The 19,624-nt window shown below is 37.8% G+C and overlaps 1 non-coding gene across 1 annotated transcript; it reads right to left on the minus strand.

Annotated features, from left to right (window-relative positions):
* Positions 1 to 5,134: 5,134 nt before the first annotated feature.
* On the minus strand, positions 5,135 to 5,243 carry LOC130938559 (small nucleolar RNA R71). The gene has a single exon (XR_009069721.1). It is a non-coding gene; the product is annotated as a small nucleolar RNA R71 (small nucleolar RNA).
* Between the last annotated feature and the right edge of the window lie 14,381 nt (positions 5,244 to 19,624).

Raw genomic sequence — 19,624 nt, forward strand, 5'->3', positions numbered from 1 at the left:
GTAACGTGTTTTTGGCGTTTAACTTTGGTTTGTGACGTGTTTTTGGCGTTTGACTCCAGAATGCAGCATAGAACTGGCGTTGAACGCCAGTTTGCATCATCTAATCTCAAATAAAGTATAAACTATTATATATTTCTGGAAATCTCTGGATGTCTATTTTCCAACTCCATTAAGAGCGTGAAATTTGAAGTTCTCTAGCTCCAGAAAATTCATTTTGAGTGCAGAAAGGTCAGATTCCAACAGCATCAGCAGTCCTTTGTCAGCCTGAATCAGATTTTTGCTCAGGTCCCTCAATTTCAGCCAGAAAATACCTGAAATCACAGAAAAACACACAAACTCATAGTAAAGTCCAGAAATGTGAATTTAGCATAAAAACTAATGAAAACATCCATAAAAGTAGCTAGATCCTACTAAAAATTACCTAAAAACAATGCCAAAAAGCGTATAAATTATCCGCTCATCATTGAGCAACTAAACCTCCTAGGTTAAGGTTAGGAGCTCTGCTGAGTTTTATGGATTAATAAAAGCACTACTATTTTATTTCAATTCGTGTTTGATTCTCTCCTAAGATGTATCTTCATTCTTCAACCTTATGAATGAGTTAAACCGTCACAAGTTATCTCTATTCTACATGGGTTCAGCGAGCGTCTTTCATCGAATATCAATGACCACTAGCTTGAGGATACATCTCTTAGACGGCTAATCCATGACTTTATTGGGGACTTTTCGAGACATTAGTTCAGCCGAGGTATGAGGAGATTAGGGTCTTTGTGGTAAAGGCTAGAATCAAAGCACATCATTCTCTGATCTGGAAGATTTGACCTTGTCTGTGGCGTTTTGAGTAGGATCACCATGGGGATGGACTGCAGGAGCTTCACCCTCATTCAGACTGGATGCGCACTAAACTTATTGTTCCAGCCTAGAGGAAAATTGGCAGCGTCTCAATCGGCGTTGATCACATACAGCCTGCTATAGAAGAAACCATTCACAGTTGGAGTAGAAAGTAAGAAAGTATTGATCCAGAAGAACAAAGCATCTCCAAAGCCTTAACCATTTTCTTATCATTGAATTCACAATTACTAATTATCGTTATCTTTATTTTACTTTTATGCGTTTAAACAACTACACAACTTTTCTATCCGCCTTACTAAGATTTACAAGATAACCACTGTTTGATCCAAGCCGGCAATCCTCGTGGGATCGACCCTGATTCACCTCAGGTATTACTTGGATGACCCAATGCACTTGCTGGTTCAGTTGTGTGAAGTTAAATTCCGTGCACCAAGAAATGCTTTATTGATGAGCGGATAATTTATACGCTTTTTGGCATTGTTTTTAGATAGTTTTTAGTATGATTTAGTTAGTTTTTAGTATATTTTTATTAGTTTTAAAGTAAAATTCACATTTCTAGACTTTACTATGAGATTGTGTGTTTTTCTGTGATTTAAGGTATTTTCTGGCTGAAATTGAGGGACCTGAGCAAAAATCTGATTCAGAGGCTGACAATGGACTACTGATGCTGTTGGATTCTGACCTCCCTGCACTCGAAATGACATTTTTGGAGATACAAGAGTCCAAATGGCAAGCTCTCAATTGCGTTAAAAAGTAGATATCCAGGGCTTTCCAGCAATATATAATAGTCTATACTTTGCCCGAGTTTAGATGACAGAAACTGGCGTTTAATGGCAGCTTTCTGCCCTATTCTGGCGTTAAACACCAAAAACAAGTTGCAAAGCAGAGTCAAACGCTAGAAACAAATTACAAACTGGCGTTCAACTCCAAGGAAGACCTCTACACGTGAAAGCTTCAATGCTCAGCCCAATCACACACCAAGTGGGCCCAGAAGTGGATTTCTGCATCATTTACTAATTTTTCTGTAACCCTAGTAACTAGTTTAGTATAAATAGAACTTTTTACTAGTGTATTAGATATCTTGGATTTGCATCTTTGGATTACCTTTTGATCCTTTGATCATGTTTTGAAGGCTGGCCTCTCGGCCATGCCTAGACCTTGTTCTTATGTATTTTCAATGGTGGAGTTTCTACACACCATAGATTAAGGTGTGGAGCTCTGCTGTTCCTCGAGTATTAATGCAAAGTACTACTGTTTTTTATTCAATTCATGCTCATTCTTATTCTAAGATATCCATTCGCACACAAGAACATGATGAATGTGATTATTATGTGACACTCATCACCATTCTCACTTATGAACGCGTGATTGACAACCACTTCCGTTCTACATGAAAACAAGCTTGAATGTGTATCTCTTAGATTCCTGGTCCATGCGTTTGATTGCCTCTCCTGACAACAGAGCCTTCAATTCCTTGCGATCAGAGTCTTCGTGGTATAGGCTAGAATCCATTGGCAACATTCTTGAGATCCGGAAAGTCTAAACCTTGTCTGTGGTATTCCGAGTAAGATCTGGGATGGGATTACTGTGACGAGCTTCAAACTCGTGACTGTAGGGCGTGGTGACAGACGCAAAAGGATAGTAAATCCTATTCCTACACGATCGAGAACCGACAGATGATTAGCCCTACGTAACCCGTAGCTAGACCATTTTCACTGAGAGGATGGACAGTAGCCATTGACAACGGTAATCCCCCTACAAACAGCTTGCCATGGAAAGGAGTGTGAAGGATTAGACGGAGGCAGTAGGAAAGCAGAGATTCAAAAGGGATGAGGCATCTCCATACACTTATCTGAAATTCCCAACAATGATTTACATAAGTATCTCTATCTTTATTTGCATTGTACTTATCTTTTAATTATCAAAACTCCATAACCATTTTAATCCGCTTGACTGCGATTTACAAGGTGACCATAGCTTGCTTCAAGCCGACAATCTCTGTGGGATCGACCCTTACTCACGTAAGGTTTATTACTTGGACGACCCAGTGTACTTGCTGGTTAGTTGTGCAAAGTTGTGAAAAAGAAGTGAGATTACAATTCTGCGTACCAAGTTGTTGGCACCATTGAGATCACAATCTCGTGCACCAAGTTTTTGGCACCGTTCCCGGGGATTGTTCGAGTTTGGACAACTGACGGTTCATCTTGTTGCTCAGATTAGGTAATTTTCTTTTTGTTTTAACCATTATTTTATTTTCAAAAAGTTTTCAAAAATCTTTCAAAATTTTTCTTCTTTTTCGTTTTTTCCAAAAATAATTTTCGAAAAATCCAAAAAAATTTTATAAAATCATAAAATCAAAAATATTTTTTGTGTTTCTTGTTTGAGTCTTGAGTCAAATTTTAAGTTTGGTGTCAATTGCATGTTTTTAAAATTTGTGCATTTTTCGAAAACTCATGCATGTGTTCTTCATGATCTTCGAGTTGTTCTTGGTAAGTCTTCTTGTTTGATCTTTTATTTTTATTGTCTTGTGTCTTTTCTTGTTTTTCATATGCATTTTTAGTTTGTTAGTGTCTAAGCATTAAAACCTTCTAAGTTTGGTGTCTTGCATGTTTTTCTTTTCTTAAAAATTTTTCAAAAATAAATCTTGATGTTCATCTTGATCTTCAAAGTGTTCTTGGTGTTCATCTTGACATTCATAGTGTTCTTGCATGCATCATTGGTTTTGATCCAAAATTTTTATGTTTTGGGTCATATTTGTGTTTTTCTCTCTCATTAAAAATTCAAAAATAAAAAATATCTTTCCCTTATTTATCTCATAAATTTTCGAACTCTTTGGTTGACTTAGTCAAAAAATTTTAAAATAAGTTGTTTTCTTATTAGTCAAGTCAAAATTTCATTTTTAAAAATCTTATCTTTTCAATTTTTTTTTTTACAAAAGTAAAATCTTTTTCATTTTTTATTAGTATTTTCGAAAATTTTAAAAAATTGTTTTTCAAAATCTTTTTCTTAATTTTATCTCATAATTTTCGAAACTTTACTCACAATTAATGTGATTGATTAAAAATTTTGAAGTTTGTTACTTTCTTGTTAAGAAAGGTTTAATCTTTAAATTCTAGAATCATATCTTTTAGTTTCTTGTTAGTCAAGTAATCAATTTTAATTTTAAAAATCAAATATTTTTAATTTCCTTTTCAAATCTTTTTCAAAATAAATTTCAATCATATCTTTTCAATCATATCTTTTTCAAAATCAATTTCAAAATCTTTTCTAACTTCTTATCTTTTCAAAATTCATTTTCAAATCTTTTTCAACTAACTGATTGACTTTTTGTTTGTTTTAAAATTCTTATCCTTTTCAAAACCACCTAACTAATTTTCTCTCTCTAATTTTCGAAAATTCCTCACCCTTTTTCAAAATTCTTTTTTTAATTAACTAATTGTTTTAACTTTTAATTTTATTTCTTCTCCTAATTTTCGAAACTAACATCATAAATAAAATAAAAATAAAAATATTTCTCTCTCTCTTCTTTTAATATTCGAATTCTCTCTCTCTCTCTCTCTCATCTCCTTCTATTTATTTATTCATTTACTAACACTTCTCTTCATCTTAAAATTCGAACCCTCTCTTCCTCTCTGTGTCCGAATTTTTCTCTTCTCCTTCTTCTATTTTTTTCTTCTTCTACTCACATAAAGGAATCTCTATACTGTGACATAGAGAATTCCTCTTCTTTTTCTGTCCTCTTATTTTTCATATGAGCAGGAGCAAGGACAAGAACGTTCTTGTTGAAGCAGATCCTGAACCTGAAAGGACTCTGAAGAAGAAGCTAAGAGAAGCTAAAGCACAACAATTCAGAGAAAACCTTATAGAGAATCTCGAAAAAGAAGGAGACATGGCCGAACCTAATAATAATGCAAAGAAGATGCTTGGTGACTTTATTGCACGAAATTCCAACTTCCATGGAAGAAGCATCTCAATCCCTGCCATTAGAGCAAACAATTTTGAGTTAAAGCCTCAATTAGTTTCTCTGATGCAACAGAATTGCAAGTTTCATGAACTTTCATCAGAAGATCCTTTTCAGTTCTTAACTGAATTCTTGCAGATCTATGATACTGTTAAGACCAATGGGGTTGATCCCGAGGTCTACAGGCTTATGCTTTTCCCTTTTTCTGTAAGAGACAGAGCTAAAGTATGGTTGGACTCTCAACCTAAAGATAGCCTGAACTCTTGGGATAAGCTAGTCACGGCTTTCTTAGCCAAGTTCTTTCCTCCTCAAAAGCTGAGTAAGGTTAGAGTGGATGTTCAAACCTTCAGACAGAAAGAAGGTGAATCCCTCTATGAAGCTTGGGAGAGATATAAGCAACTGACCAAAAAGTGTCCTTCTGACATGCTCTCAAAATGGACCATCCTAGATATATTCTATGATGGTCTGTCTGAATTGTCTAAAATGTCATTGGACCATTCTGCAGGTGGATTTATTCACCTAAAGAAAATGCCTGCAGAAGCTCAGGAACCCATTAACATGGTTGCAAATAACCAGTTCATGTACACCTCTGAAAGGAATCCTGTGAGTAATAGGATGCCTTAGAGGAAGGGAGTTCTTGAAATTGATGCTCTGAATGCCATATTGGCTCAGAACAAAATGTTGACTCAGCAAGTCAACATGATTTCTCTGAGTCTGAATGGATTGCAAAATGCATCCAACTGTACTAAAGATGCATCTTCTGAAGAAGAAGCATATGATCCTGAGAACCCTGCAATAGCAGAGGTGAATTACATGGGTGAAGCCTATGGAAACACCTATAATCTCTCATGGAGAAATCATCCAAATTTCTCTTGAAAGGATCAACAAAAGCCTCAATAAGGCTTTAATAATGGTGGAAGAAATAGGTTTAGCAATACCAAGTTTTTTCCATCATCTTCTCAGCAACAGACAAAGAATTCTGAGCAGAGTCCCTCTAGCTTAGCAAACATAGTCTCTGATCTCTCTAAGGCCACTCTAAGTTTCATGAATGAAACAAGGTCCTCCATTAGAAATTTGGAAGCACAAGTGAGCCAGCTGAGTAAAACAGTCACTGAAACTCCTCCTAGTATTCTCCCAAGCAATACAAAAGAGAACCCAAAAAGAGAGTGCAAGGACATAACATTACTTGGTGTGGCTGAATGCACAGAGGAGGAGGAGGACATGAATCCCAGTGAGGAAGACCTCTTGGGACGTCCTCTGGACAAAAAGGAGTTCCCAATTGAGGAACCTAAGGAATCTGAGGCTCACTTAGAGACCATAGAGATTCCATTGAGCCTTCTTTTACCATTCATAAGCTCTGATGACTATTCATCTTCTGAAGAAGATGAAGACATTGTTGAATGTCAAGTTGCCCAGAATTTAGGAGCAAACATGAAGCTGAATGACAAACTATTTGGTAATGAGACTTGGGAGGATGAGCCTCCATTGCTCATTAATGAACTGAATACCTGCGTTCAGCACACTTTACCTCAAAAGAAACAGGATCCTAGTAAATTCTTAATTCCCTGTACCATAGGCACCATGACCTTTGAGAAGGCTCTGTGTGACCTAGGGTCAGGCATAAATTTAATGCCACTCTCTATAATGGAAAAACTGGGAATCTTTGAGGTACAAACTGCCAAATTCTCATTAGAGATGGCAGACAATTCTATGAAAAAGGCTTACGGACAGGTAGAGGACGTGCTAGTAAAGGTCAAAGGCCTTTACATCCCTGCTGATTTCATAATCCTAGACACTAGGAAGGATGAGAATGATTCTATTATCCTTGGAAGACCCTTCCTAGCCACAGCAAAGGCTGTGATTGATGTGGACAGAGGAGAGTTGGTTCTTCAATTGAATAAGGACTACCTTGTGTTTAAAACTCAAGGATCTCCCTCTACAACCATGGAGAGGAAGCATGAAAAGCTTCTCTCAATACAGAGTCAAACAAAACCCCCACAGTCAAACTCTAAGTTTGGTGTTGGGAGGCCACAACCAAACTCCAAGTTTGGTGTTGAACCCCCACATTCAAACTCTAAGTTTGGTGTTAGGAGGTCCCAACAATGCTCTGAACATCTGTGAAGCTCCATGCGAGCTCACTATCAAGCTATTGACATTAAAGAAGCGCTTATTGGGAGGCAACCCAATTTTATTTATCTATGTTAATTTCCTTTTTTTAGGTTGAGGATCATGTAGAGTCACAAAACAATTGCAAAATTCAAAAAAAAAAATAAAAAAATAGCACACCCTGGAGGAGGGACTTACTGGCATTTAAACGCCAAAAAGGGTAGTAGAATGGGCGTTTAACACCCAGTCTGGCACCATTCTGGGCGTTATACACCAGAAACAAGCACCAGACTGGTGTTAAACGCCAGAAACAAGTTACAATCTAGCGTTAAACGCCAGAAACAGGTTGTATCTTGGCGTTTAACTCCATGAAAGGAATAAAAGCTGGTGTTTAACGCCAGAAACAAGCAGCAGTCTGGCGTTAAACGCCAGGATTGCACAGCAAGGGCATTTTGTAAGCCTAATAGGAGCAGGGATGATACATCCTTGACCCCTCAGGATCTGTGGACTCCACAGGATCCCCACCTACCCTCCCATAACACTCTTCTCTAAACACCCCTCACCAATCAACTCATTCACACTTCCCCATCACCTCTTCACCAATCACCTCCATATCTCTTCCCCAAAAACCCTACCTTCCTCACTTTCAAATTCAAACACTTTTCCCTCCAAAACCCAACCCTAATGACCGAAACCCAACCCTCCCCTCACCCCTATATTATCCCCTCACTACTCCTTCATATTCACACAACACAAACACCTTTCCTCCATCTTAGCCGAATTCACTTCTCCCTCCATCTCCTCCATTTTTCTTCTTCTTCCCCTTCTTTCTTTCTTCTTTTGCTCGGGGACGAGCAAATTTTTTAAGTTTGGTGTGGTAAAATCATTACTTTTTATTTTTCATAACCATTTATGGCACCTAAGGCCGGAGAAACCTCTAGAAAGAGGAAAGGGAAGGCAAAAGCTTCCACCTCTGAGTCATGGGAGATGGAGAGATTCATCTCAAAGGTCCATCAAGACCACTTCTATGAATTTGTGGCCAAGAAGAAGGTGATCCCTGAGGTACCTTTCATGCTCAAGAAAAATGAGTATCCGGAGATCTGACATGAGATCCGAAGAAGAGGTTGGGAAGCTCTTACCAACCCCATTCAACAAGTCGGAATCTTAATTGCTCAAGAATTCTATGCCAATGCATGGATCACTAGGAACCATGATCAAAGTATGAACCCAAATCCAAAGAATTGGCTTACAATGATTCGAGGGAAATACTTAGATTTCAGTCTGGAAAATGTAAGGTTGGCGTTCCACTTGCCAATTATGCAAGAAAATGCACGCCCCTATACTAGAAGGGTCAACTTTGATCAAAGGTTGGACCAAGTCCCCATGGACATATGTGTGGAAGGAGCTCAATAGAAAAGAGACTCAAGAGGCAATCCGGTTCAATTGAGAAGATCGAACCTTAAGCCTGTGGCTAGAGGATGGTTGGAGTTCATCCAATACTCCATCATTCCTACTAGCAACCGGTCTGAAGTGACTGTGGATCGGACCATCATGATCCATAGTATTATGATTGGGGAGGAAGTGGAAGTTCATGAGATCATACATCTAGAACTCTACAAGGTGGCTGACAAGTCCTCCACTTTGGCAAGGTTAGCCTTTCCTCATCTCATTTGTCACCTATGCAATTTGGCTGGGATTGATAGACATCCTCATTAAAGAGGACAAGCCCATCATTAAGAAAAGGATGGAGCAAACAAGAGAGCCAATTCATGGACCTCAACAAGAGCATGAGGAAATTCCTCATGAAATCCCTGAGATGCCTCAAGGGATGCAATTTCCTCCACACAACTATTGGGAGCAACTCAACACCTCTTTGGAAGGCTTGAGTTACAACATGGATCAACTAAGGGTGGAGCACCAAGAGCACTCCATCATTCTCCATGAGATTAGAGAAGATCAAAGAGCTATGAGGGAGGAGCAACAAAGGCAAGGAAGAGACATAGAGGAGCTTAGGCATTCCATTGGTTCTTCAAGAGGAAGACGCCACTCTCACTAAGTTGGACTCATTTCTTAATCTCTTTGTCTATCTATTTTTCTGTTTTCGATTTTTGAGCTTCATGTTTGTCTATGTTTGTGTCTTCATTACATGATCATTAGTGTCTAGTGTCTATGTCTTAAAGCTATGAATAATTCCATGAACCCTTCACCTCTCTTAAATGAAAAATGTGCTTAAATACAAAAGAACAAAAAGTACTTGGATTTCAAATTCAATCTTGAAATTAGTTTAATTATTTTGATGTGGTGGCAATACTTTTGTTTTTTGAATGAATGCTTAAATAGTGTATATTTTTTATCTTGTTGTTTATGAATGTTAAAATTATTGGCTCATGAAAGAATGATGAACAAAGAAAAATGTTATTGATAATCTGAAAAATCATGAAATTGATTCTTGAAGCAAGAAAAAGCATTGAAAAAGAAAAAAAAGTAGCGAAAAAAAAAGAGAAAAAGAAAAAGCAAGCAGAAAAAGCCAATAGCCCTTAAAACCAAAAGGCAAGGGTAAAAAGGATCCAAGACTTTGAGCATTAATGGATAGGAGGCCCCAAGGAAGTAAAATCCAGGCCTCAGCGGCTAAATCAAGTTGTCCCTAACCATGTGCTTGTGTCATGAAGGTCCAAGTGAAAAGCTTAAGACTGAGTGGTTAAAGTCGTGATCCAAAGCAAAAGAGTGTGCTTAAGAGCTCTGGACACTTCTAACTAGGGACTTTAGCAAAGCTGAGTCACAATATGAAAAGGTTCACCCAATTATGTGTCTGTGGCATATATGTATCCGGTGGTAATACTGGAAAACAAAGTGCTTAGGGCCACGGCCAAGACTCATAAAGTAGCTGTGTTCAAGAATCAACATACTGAACTAGGAGAATCAATAACACTATCTGAAATTCTAAGTTCCTATAGATGCCAATCATTCTGAATTTCAAAGGATAAAGTGAGATGCCAAAACTGTTCAGAAGCAAAACGCTACTAGCCCTGCTCATCAAATTGGGACTCAGTTTCATTGATATTATGGAATTCATTGTATATTCTCTTCTTTTTATCCTATTTTATTTTCAGTTGCTTGGGGACAAGCAACAATTTAAGTTTGGTGTTGTGATGAGCAGATAATTTATACGTTTTTTGGCATTGTTTTTAGATAGTTTTTAGTATGATTTAGTTAGTTTTTAGTATATTTTTATTAGTTTTTAAGCAAAATTCACATTTCTGGACTTTACTATGATTTTGTGTGTTTTTTTGTGATTTCAGGTATTTTCTGGATGAAATTGAGGGACCTGAGCAAAAATCTGATTCAGAGGCTGACAAAGGACTGCTGATGCTGTTGGATTCTGACCTGCCTGCACTCGAAATGGTATTTTTGGAGCTACAAGAGTCTAAATGGCGCGCACTCAATTGTGTTGAAAAGTAGACATCCAGATCTTTCCCGCAATATATAATAGTCTATACTTTGCCCGAGTTTAGATGATGCAAACTGGCGTTTAACGCCAGCTTTCTGCCCTATTTTGGCGTTAAACGCCAGAAACAAGTTGCAAAGCAGAGTCAAACGCCAAAAATAAGTTACAACCTGGCGTTCAACTCCAAGGAAGACCTCTACACGTGAAAGCTTCAATGCTCAGTCCAAGCACACACCAAGTGGGCTCGGAAGTGGATTTCTGCATCATTTACTCATTTTTCTATAACCCTAGTAACTAGTTTAGTATAAATAGAACTTCTTACTAGTGTATTAGATATCTTGGATCTTACATCTTTGGATTACCTTTTGATCCTTTGATCACGTTTTGGAGGCTGGCCTCTCGGCCATGCCTAGACCTTGTTCTTATGTATTTTCAACGGTGGAGTTTCTACACACCATAGATTAAGGTCTGGAGCTCTGTTGTTCCTCGAGTATTAAGGCAAAGTACTACTGTTTTCTATTCAATTCTTGCTCATTCTTATTCTAAGATATTCATTCGCACACAAGAACATGATGAATGTAATGATTATGTGACACTCATCACCATTGTCACTTATGAACACGTGATTGACAACCACTTCTGTTCTATATGAAAACAAGCTTGAATGTGTATCTCTTGGATTCTTGGTCCATGCGTTTGATTGCCTCTCCTGACAACAGAGCCTTCAATTCCTTGTGATCAGAGTCTTCGTGGTATAGGCAAGAATCCATTGGCAGCATTCTTGAGATTCAGAAAGTCTAAACCTTGTCTGTGGTATTCTGAGTAGGATCTGGGATGGGATGATTGTGACGAGCCTCAAACTCACGACTGTAGGGCGTGTTGACAGACGCAAAAGGATAGTAAATCCTATTCCTACATGATTGAGAACCGACATATAATTAGCCCTACGTAACCCGTATCTGGACCATTTTCACTAAGAGGATGGACGGTAGCCATTGACAACGGTGATCCCCCTACAAACAGCTTGCCATGGAAAGGAGTGTGAATGATTGGACGGGGGCAGTAGGAAAGCTGAGATTTACAAGGTGACCATAGCTTGCTTCAAGCCGACAATCTCTGTGGGATCGACCCTTACTCACGTAAGGTTTATTACTTGGACGACCCAGTGCACTTGCTGGTTAGTTGTGCGAAGTTGTGAAAAAGAAGTGAGATTACAAGTTGTTGGCGCCATTGAGATCACAATTTCGTGCACCATAAATCCACTTGGAGGTCCAAAGAGGAGTGGTTCGGGTTGCTGCTGGCATTCAACTTCAGGAATGGGCATTGAACGCCAAGGGGGGAAGCGTAATGTTGCTGGCCTTTGCCCCCCTTCAAGCGCTAAATGCCAGGTGGGCGTTCAGTGCCCAGGGAGGGTTCTGCCAACATTTTTCTTTCTTGCTACAGGCTTCTCCAAACTAATCCAAATTTCACCTAAAATTATAAAACACAAGAAATATTCAAAGTAGCATCCAAAGGTGATTTTTGCACTAAAATCAAGTAAAAGTAAATAAAATCTAATTAAAAACAATATAAAAATAGCTAGAAAAAGGGTATAAGATGCTCACGCATCACAACACCAAACTTAAACCATTGCTTGTTCTCAAGCAACCAGAAACAATTTAGGTCTAAAGAAGAGATGATGCTTAAGACTTTGAGTTGTCAATGAAGCTCAGGTCTAGTTACTGAATGGGGCTTATGACACTCTAATTTTGAATAGTTTTGGCATCTCAATAAACTTTGAAGCTCAGAAATATTGGCATCCTTTGGAACTAGAACTCGGATGGTATTGTTGATTCTCTTCTTTAGGCTCTAATTGATTCTCGATCACATCTTTTCTTTTCCTTGGTGATTTGCACTTTTGAGCCTAGCCGTGACTCTAACTGTTTTGTTTTCAAGCTTAACTTGATAGATAAACACCACAAGCACTTAACTGGGGAACTCTTTGAGTTCTAATTTTTCTTTTTACTCCTCACAGACAGTGGTGCTCAGGGCCTTAGGCATACTCTGTAACAGTAATGGGTCACGACTTTAAATGTTCAGTCTCAAGGGTTACTTGACACTTTCACACCACAAGCATGTGGTTAGGGAAAACCACTCTTTTGAGCTTTAGATCAGTTTTGAGCCTTCTAACCATTGATGCTCAAAGCTTTGGACCTTTTTCTTTTGATTTTTCTTTTCTTTTCAATTTATTTTGCTGTTTGTTTTGCTCCAAGAATCGATTTTTGCTTATTTCAGAGAATCAATAATACTTCTCTAAGTTCTTCTGCCTCAAGAACCAATATACTTAACTCCAATATCAAATACGCACAGTTAATTCATACATTCAGAAGTAGAAATAAGGCCACCACATTAAGACAACTAGAATAACTCATAATAGATTTTCTTTTTAAGCTTGATACATAAAACATAAGCCATCTTGAAAAATTTTAAAAATAAACTACTAAACTAGATAGCAAAAAAATCCTAAGAGTGATAATGCAAACTAGAATAGAAAGCAGGTTGACGAATGAATTCTTGCGTGGTCTAGAATTTCACAAATGTAATCACGTTGTAAGTATAGCCTCTAAATCAACAAGGAATACTTTCCTACAAAAAATTAGTTGTCACAAGTAACAAACCTTAAAAATAATAACCGAAGTATTCAAACATCGGGTCGTCTCTCAAGAAATTGCAGCGAAGTGTGTTATTATTGGTTATGGGTTTTTCTAAGAATTTTTAGAGTGAGGAATGATAAAATAATTAACTATAAATTAAAGCAATGAAAATAAACGAGAGGTTTATGTAATTAATTTAAAAAGCATTGACTAGGAGAAGATTATTCAGAAGTTCTATCCTTGTTGGATTTTCCAAGATTAATTAGTAATAGATTGTTGTTCTACTTAGTTGTTCCTCAACGAATGAAGGGAAGTCAAATAAGTTGGGAGCCAACTTCTATTCACAAGACCTAATCCTCTCCCTTGGGAAGTGTTAGTGTTAGTAACTAGAAAGCTGGCCAATAACTTCCAATTACCAATTAACTCTTGAGTCTTCCAACTCAAGGGTCTCCTATTAATCTAACTCCAACTTCAAGCTGAGAGCCTACTCCATTGACATGGATGCCAATTTCACATACATATTCAAGGAGTAGAAAGATGACGTGATAAATAAATTAATTCAAAGCAAGCAAACAGATAATAAATGTAAATGGAAAAATACTTCTTACATTAATAAATCTTAAAAATAATTCAATTGTAATTCAGAACAGAGATTAAGGATATGAAAGAGTAAGGAAAAAACGAAACGAACTAGAATGATAAAGACTTCAAGTAACTCTGTCAATATCCAACTCAAAAGCATAAATGAAATCCTAATCCTAAACACTAAAAAACTACATCAAAAACCTAAAATTATGAATAATGAGAAGTGATGATGATTCCTCCACTTTGCAGCCTCTAATCTGTGTTTTCTGGGCCAAATACTGGGTCAAAAATAGCCCAGTTTCCGTAGAAACGACGCGTTTGCGTCACCTAGCTGTATGGCCACTATGGGAAATTATATATCATTTCGAAGCCCCAGATGTTAGCTTTCCAATGCAATTAGAACTGCCTCATTTGGATCTCTGTAGCTCAAGTTATAAACGATTGAATGCGAAGAGGTCAGGGTTGACAGCTTTGCAGTTCCTTCAATTTCTTGTATTCCTTCCACTTTTGCATGCTTCCTTTCCATCATCTAAGTCATTCCTGCTCTATGATCTCTGAAAATACTTAACACACATATCAAGGCATCGAATGGTAATGAGAGAGGATTAAACATAGCAAATTTAAGGCCAAAGAAACATGTTTTCAATCATAACAGAAAATCAGGAAGGAAAATGTAAAACATGCGAATTCTATGAAAAAGTGTGAGAGTAGTGGATAAAATCCACTTAATTAGGCACAAGATGTACTATGAAATAGTGGTGCATCAAATCTCCCCACACTAAAACATTAGCATGTCCTCATGCTAAGCTCAAGAGAAACTATAAGAGTGAAGAGGAATAGTAGGATGTATGAAATGCAACATATAAATGCAACTATATGCTAAGATGTTTCTGTCTACTTGGTTAAAAGTAATAAGCTCTTCAAGACAAACACAAATAATACAATAAAAGACAAGTAAACTTGTAAGAAGATAGCTCATGAAAGCAGGGAACATAGAATCAAGCATTGAACCCTCACAGGAAGTGTATATGCACTCTAATCTCTCAAGTGTCTAGGGTCAATCACTCTACTCTTCTCTAATTATGCTTTCTAAAACTTTGTTCTTCATCTAACCAATCAACAAGTATTTAGTATACCAATGCAAACATCATAAGGTCTTTTCAAGGTTGTAATGGGGCTAAGGTAAGAGTGAGGATATATGTATGGCCAAGTAAGCTAAAATATGAATCTTTGATTAACCTAAGCTCTTACCTAACACACATACACACTCATGTTCACTTTTCTTTAATTTTATCACATATGCATTGATCGTTTATTAAACTTAACATTCGGGTAATTTTGTCCCCTTATTCACTTATTTATTTAATTATTTGAATATTTTTTGTTTTTTCTCTTTTTTTTTTGGAAGTAAACATAACATATCATTTCACATGAGTTTTTAATTTTTCTGGTCTCACATGAGTAAGTACCCAAATTTCCAATATTTTGTCAATGAAACACTGTATACTTTCATCAACCCAAGTTCCCATAGTTTCCCATATTTAATTGACACACAATCTCTAACTTAAGATAACCAAAGATTCATTTGGGATAATTAACTGCTTTTTCGCTTAAGGCTAGTGATGTGATAAAATATAGAACAAACGGGAATTAAAAGGCTCAAGGTGGCAAATAAAGGTGGCAAACAAAGGTGGTTGAAAGGGTAGGCTATTTGGGATAAGTGAGCTAACAACAAATGATGGCCTCAATCATATGCAAGTATGTAAATACACTAAATAATGGACATATAGAATGGAACAAAATATAGATTAAAATCATGGAGAAGAAAACACACAAGAATAAAAATTTATGGCTAAATAATGTAACCATATAATTAAGCTCAAGTCTTACAGGTTGTGTGTTCTTAGCTATAAACTATGTTCCAAATAAAAGCTTCAAACAAGTTTAACACAAATTTTTAATTTAAATTAGTGAAATATTGTAAAAAGGGTCTTGAAAAGAAACTCATTACTTTAACGAAGCAGTGGTAAAATATGCACAAAAATCAAACAAACATGCAATCAAACATGCAAATGCAACAATGAACTACAAAGAAAATTAAACAATGGTGTTGAAAAGAAAGTAACTAACCCTCAGAAGTCGGTATCGACCTGCCCACACTTAAAGATTACATTGTCCTCGGTGCATGCTGAGATGTGCAAGTGGACAGGTAGCTCCAACTGACGCTTGTAGATGGAGGTGCCTTAGTTGGAGGTCTCTTGGTTCCTCTCCTTGCTGGTGTCTTGTTAGTGCCCTTCTCTTTTCCTTTCTTGGTACCCATGCCTAAGGAATAAGAAAAAGGAAGAGTGTCAAATATAGATAACTAAGACTGGAAGGGTGAAAATTCCAAGTGATAATGAATGCCAAAGAAAATATAATGGCTTAAATACATGGTAGCTACAACATGTAGGTAAGACATCAATTTAGATCATGTAGGCAATTTAGAAGAATAAGATGCAGGAGGGTAAAAACATGCAAGTAACAGGCATGAGAAGCATAACTCAAGCATCAAGTAATAAATGTGCCATACTAAAGAGCACTTGCTATAATGACAATTGTGAATGATAATCCCAAATACATGTAGAGTGCAATGTGAGAATAAGAATGAAAAGAATGAGTCCAAATGTATATGAGAACCAAACTTAAATGTCAATTGTCAAATCAATCCTTATAATATCCACAGGTTCAAAGTAATAAAATAGTACCCATATAAAATTCCAACACTAGCATAAAAATGCATGAGAAAAACCCATAGATAACTAAGGTAACATGAAATAAATAAATGCAATAATGGAAAGAATAGGAACAGTGTAGATGGGGGGGAGAAAAGAAGGGGAAACGAGAGAAGAAGGAGAAGGGGATTAATAATGAAGCGTGACGCGTGCGGGCATCACGCGTTTGCGTGAAAATCGAGTTGGTCGTTCGACGCGTAAGCGTCGTCCACGCGTACGCGTGGTTGGTCTGGAAGCAAATGGGCGCGCAGGCATCAAAGATGCGTACGCGTGGCTGATTTTGTGAATAATGAGAAGTGATGATGATTCCTCCACTTTGCAGCCTCTAATCTGTATTTTCTAGGCCGAGAACTGGGTCAAAAACAGCCCAATTTCCGCAGAAACGACGAGTGCACGTGATGCACGCGTGCGCGTCGCCTAGCTGTACGGTCACTATAGCAAATTATATATCATTTCAAAGGTCCGGATGTTAGCTTTCCAGCGTAACTTGAACTGCTTCATTTGGACCTTTATAGCTCAAGTTATGATCGATTGAATGCGAAGAGATCAAGGTTGACAGCTTTGCAGTTCCTTCAATTTTTTGTATTCCTTCCACTTTTGCATGCTTCCTTTCCATCCTCTAAGCCATTCCTGCCCTATGATCTCTAAAAATACTTAACACACATATTGAGGCATCAAATGGTAATGAGAGAGGTTTAAACATAGCAAATTTAAGGCCAAAGAAACATGTTTTCAATCATAGCACAAAATCAGGAAGGAAAATGTAAAACATGCGAATTTTATGAATAAGTGTGAGAATAGTGGATAAAATCCACTCAATTAGGCACATGATGTACCACGAAATTATGGTGCATCACAGGTACCTCAATGAAATACTAGAAAAACAGAGATAAAATAAAGATAGGGAGAGTCAAACTAGACCACCTCAGTGATGGTGGCTGCTGCTCTCTCCAAAGAATCTTCCGGAGCGCTTAAGCTCCTCAATGTCACACTCCTGCCTCCTCTGCTCCTCCATCATTCTCATTTGATCTAGTCCTGATGGAGGTGAGTAGACTAGTCTTGATACTCAAGCCTCAGCTGATTAATTGATGATGTCAGCTCCCCTAAGGATGTGGTCAACTGATCCCAATAGTCACGGGGAGGGAAGTACATCCCCTGAGGCATCTCCAGAATATCCTGTAGAGGCGGTGGAACTGGCTCCTGTTGCGGTCCTTACATGCGCTCCCTAGCGTGCTTCATATCCTTCTTCGTGATCAGTCTCTCCTCGTCGATAGGGGTATCTCCCTCTATGTGAGCTCCAACTGCTGTACATAAGCAGAAAATGAGATGATGGAATGCCAGTCTCGCAGAGGTGGAGGGCTTGTTAGCTACTCTGTAAAACTCCTAAGGGATCACCTCATGTATCTCCACCTTATAGCCGAGCATAATGTAGTGAATTATCACTGCTCACTCGACTATAACCTCAGAGCGGTTATTCGTAGGGATGATATAACGTTGGATAAACTCCAACCATCCTCTAGCGACTGGCCTAAGGTCAAGCCTACCAAGCTGGTAAGGCTGACCTTGAGCGTTCCTCCTCCACTAAGATCTAAGTATGCAGATGTCAGCAAGGACTTGCTCTAGCCGCTGGTTAGTGTTGACACTACGAATGTATGAGTGAGGGTCCTCTCGTAGCTTTGGAAACTGTAGCACCACCCTCACACTCTCAGGGCTGAAATCCATTATGTGTCCTCTAACCATGGTGCACCGATTCTTCGGCTCCGAGTTCACACTTCTGTCATGCTTGCTCGTCACCCAGGCGTTGACGTAGAACTCTTGCACCATCAACACTCTGACCTCGGTCACGGGGTTGGCCAGAACTTTCCAACACCATCTCAGTATCTGATATCGGATCTCTGGGTACTTATCATCCTTTAGCTTGAAGGGGACCACAAAAGTTACCTTCTTCTTCCTCACCGCATCATAAAAATGGTCTTGATAGGTCTTGGAAAAGAATCATGTGAAATCCCATGGATCGGAAATGGGTGCTTTCTCCTTTCTTTTCTTTGAGGACTCTCCAGTTTTTGGTGCTATGAAGGTAAGACTAAAGAAGCAAAAAGCGGAGCACCCAACACCAAACTTAAAAGCTTTGCTCATCCCCGAGTAAAATAGAAATATAAAATAAAAAAAGGAAGAGAAAAATAGAAGAAAGAGATAGAGGATATGGGGTATAGGCTTTGGCCTTTAGGGTGAAGGAAGGGGAAAATTGAAGAAATGGGGTGTTTATGGTGAAGAGTAAGTAAGAGGGGAAGAGTAGTGGAGGTGTGGTGAAAGTGGATGAAGTGAGGGCTATTTATAGGTGGAGGTGGAAGGGGTTTCGGTTATGGGAACGGAATGGGGGGGTTTGAAATTGAATGTGGGTTTTTAGGAGGAGAGATGGATGATGAGTGGATTTTTTGACGGTTTAGAATTTCACTAATGAAATCTCGTTGCAATATAGTTTCTAAACAAACAATAATCCTTTCATGCAAAAAATTGTTTGTCACAAGTACAAACCCCTAATAATCCTAATAATCGAAGTATTGAAACCTCGGGTCGTCTCTCAAAGGAATTGCAAGGTAGTGTCCTTGTTATTGGTTATGAGTTTGTATATTTTGGGGTTTTGAATGAGAAGCAAGAAAAATGATGACAATGAGATTCTAATGATAAAGAGGTCTTGGCAAGGTTTTGGTGGTCGAGGATCTCTATCCTTATCACTAACCACAACATGATAATTGCAAGGATCAATCCCAATAAATCATCCTTTAACAAATAGTAAAGGAAAGTCAAGTGAGCTATATCAATCTAAGTCCATAAGTCCTAGCTTTTCACTAATTAAATTAGTGAGAACTAGAGTTAATGGCTATCAATCATCAATCACTTGGACATTAGTAACTCAAAAATTCCTAAGTTACTTTTCCAAGCCAAGAACATAAAATTCTACTCTAAAACCCAACCAAGCATTCTATCAAACACTTAGAATGCACAAAAAGAAAGCATAGTAAAATCACAACAAGAATGAATTCTAACAACAATTAAATGCAAGGAATTAACAACAACAATCAAGGAAATCACCATTAACATGAATTACTTCAAATTACATTAAAAGAAAAATAAAAGAACAAAAGTAGATCTACAACAAAGTATGAGAACAAAATAGAAAAGATCACAACAAAAGAGTAGAGGAGCAAGATATAACAACAATGAATTGAATGGGAGAAGTAGATGAAAGCAAAGATTAAAACCTAGATCT

Source organism: Arachis stenosperma, chromosome 6 (assembly GCF_014773155.1).
Source record: "Arachis stenosperma cultivar V10309 chromosome 6, arast.V10309.gnm1.PFL2, whole genome shotgun sequence".
NCBI lineage: Eukaryota > Viridiplantae > Streptophyta > Magnoliopsida > Fabales > Fabaceae > Arachis > Arachis stenosperma.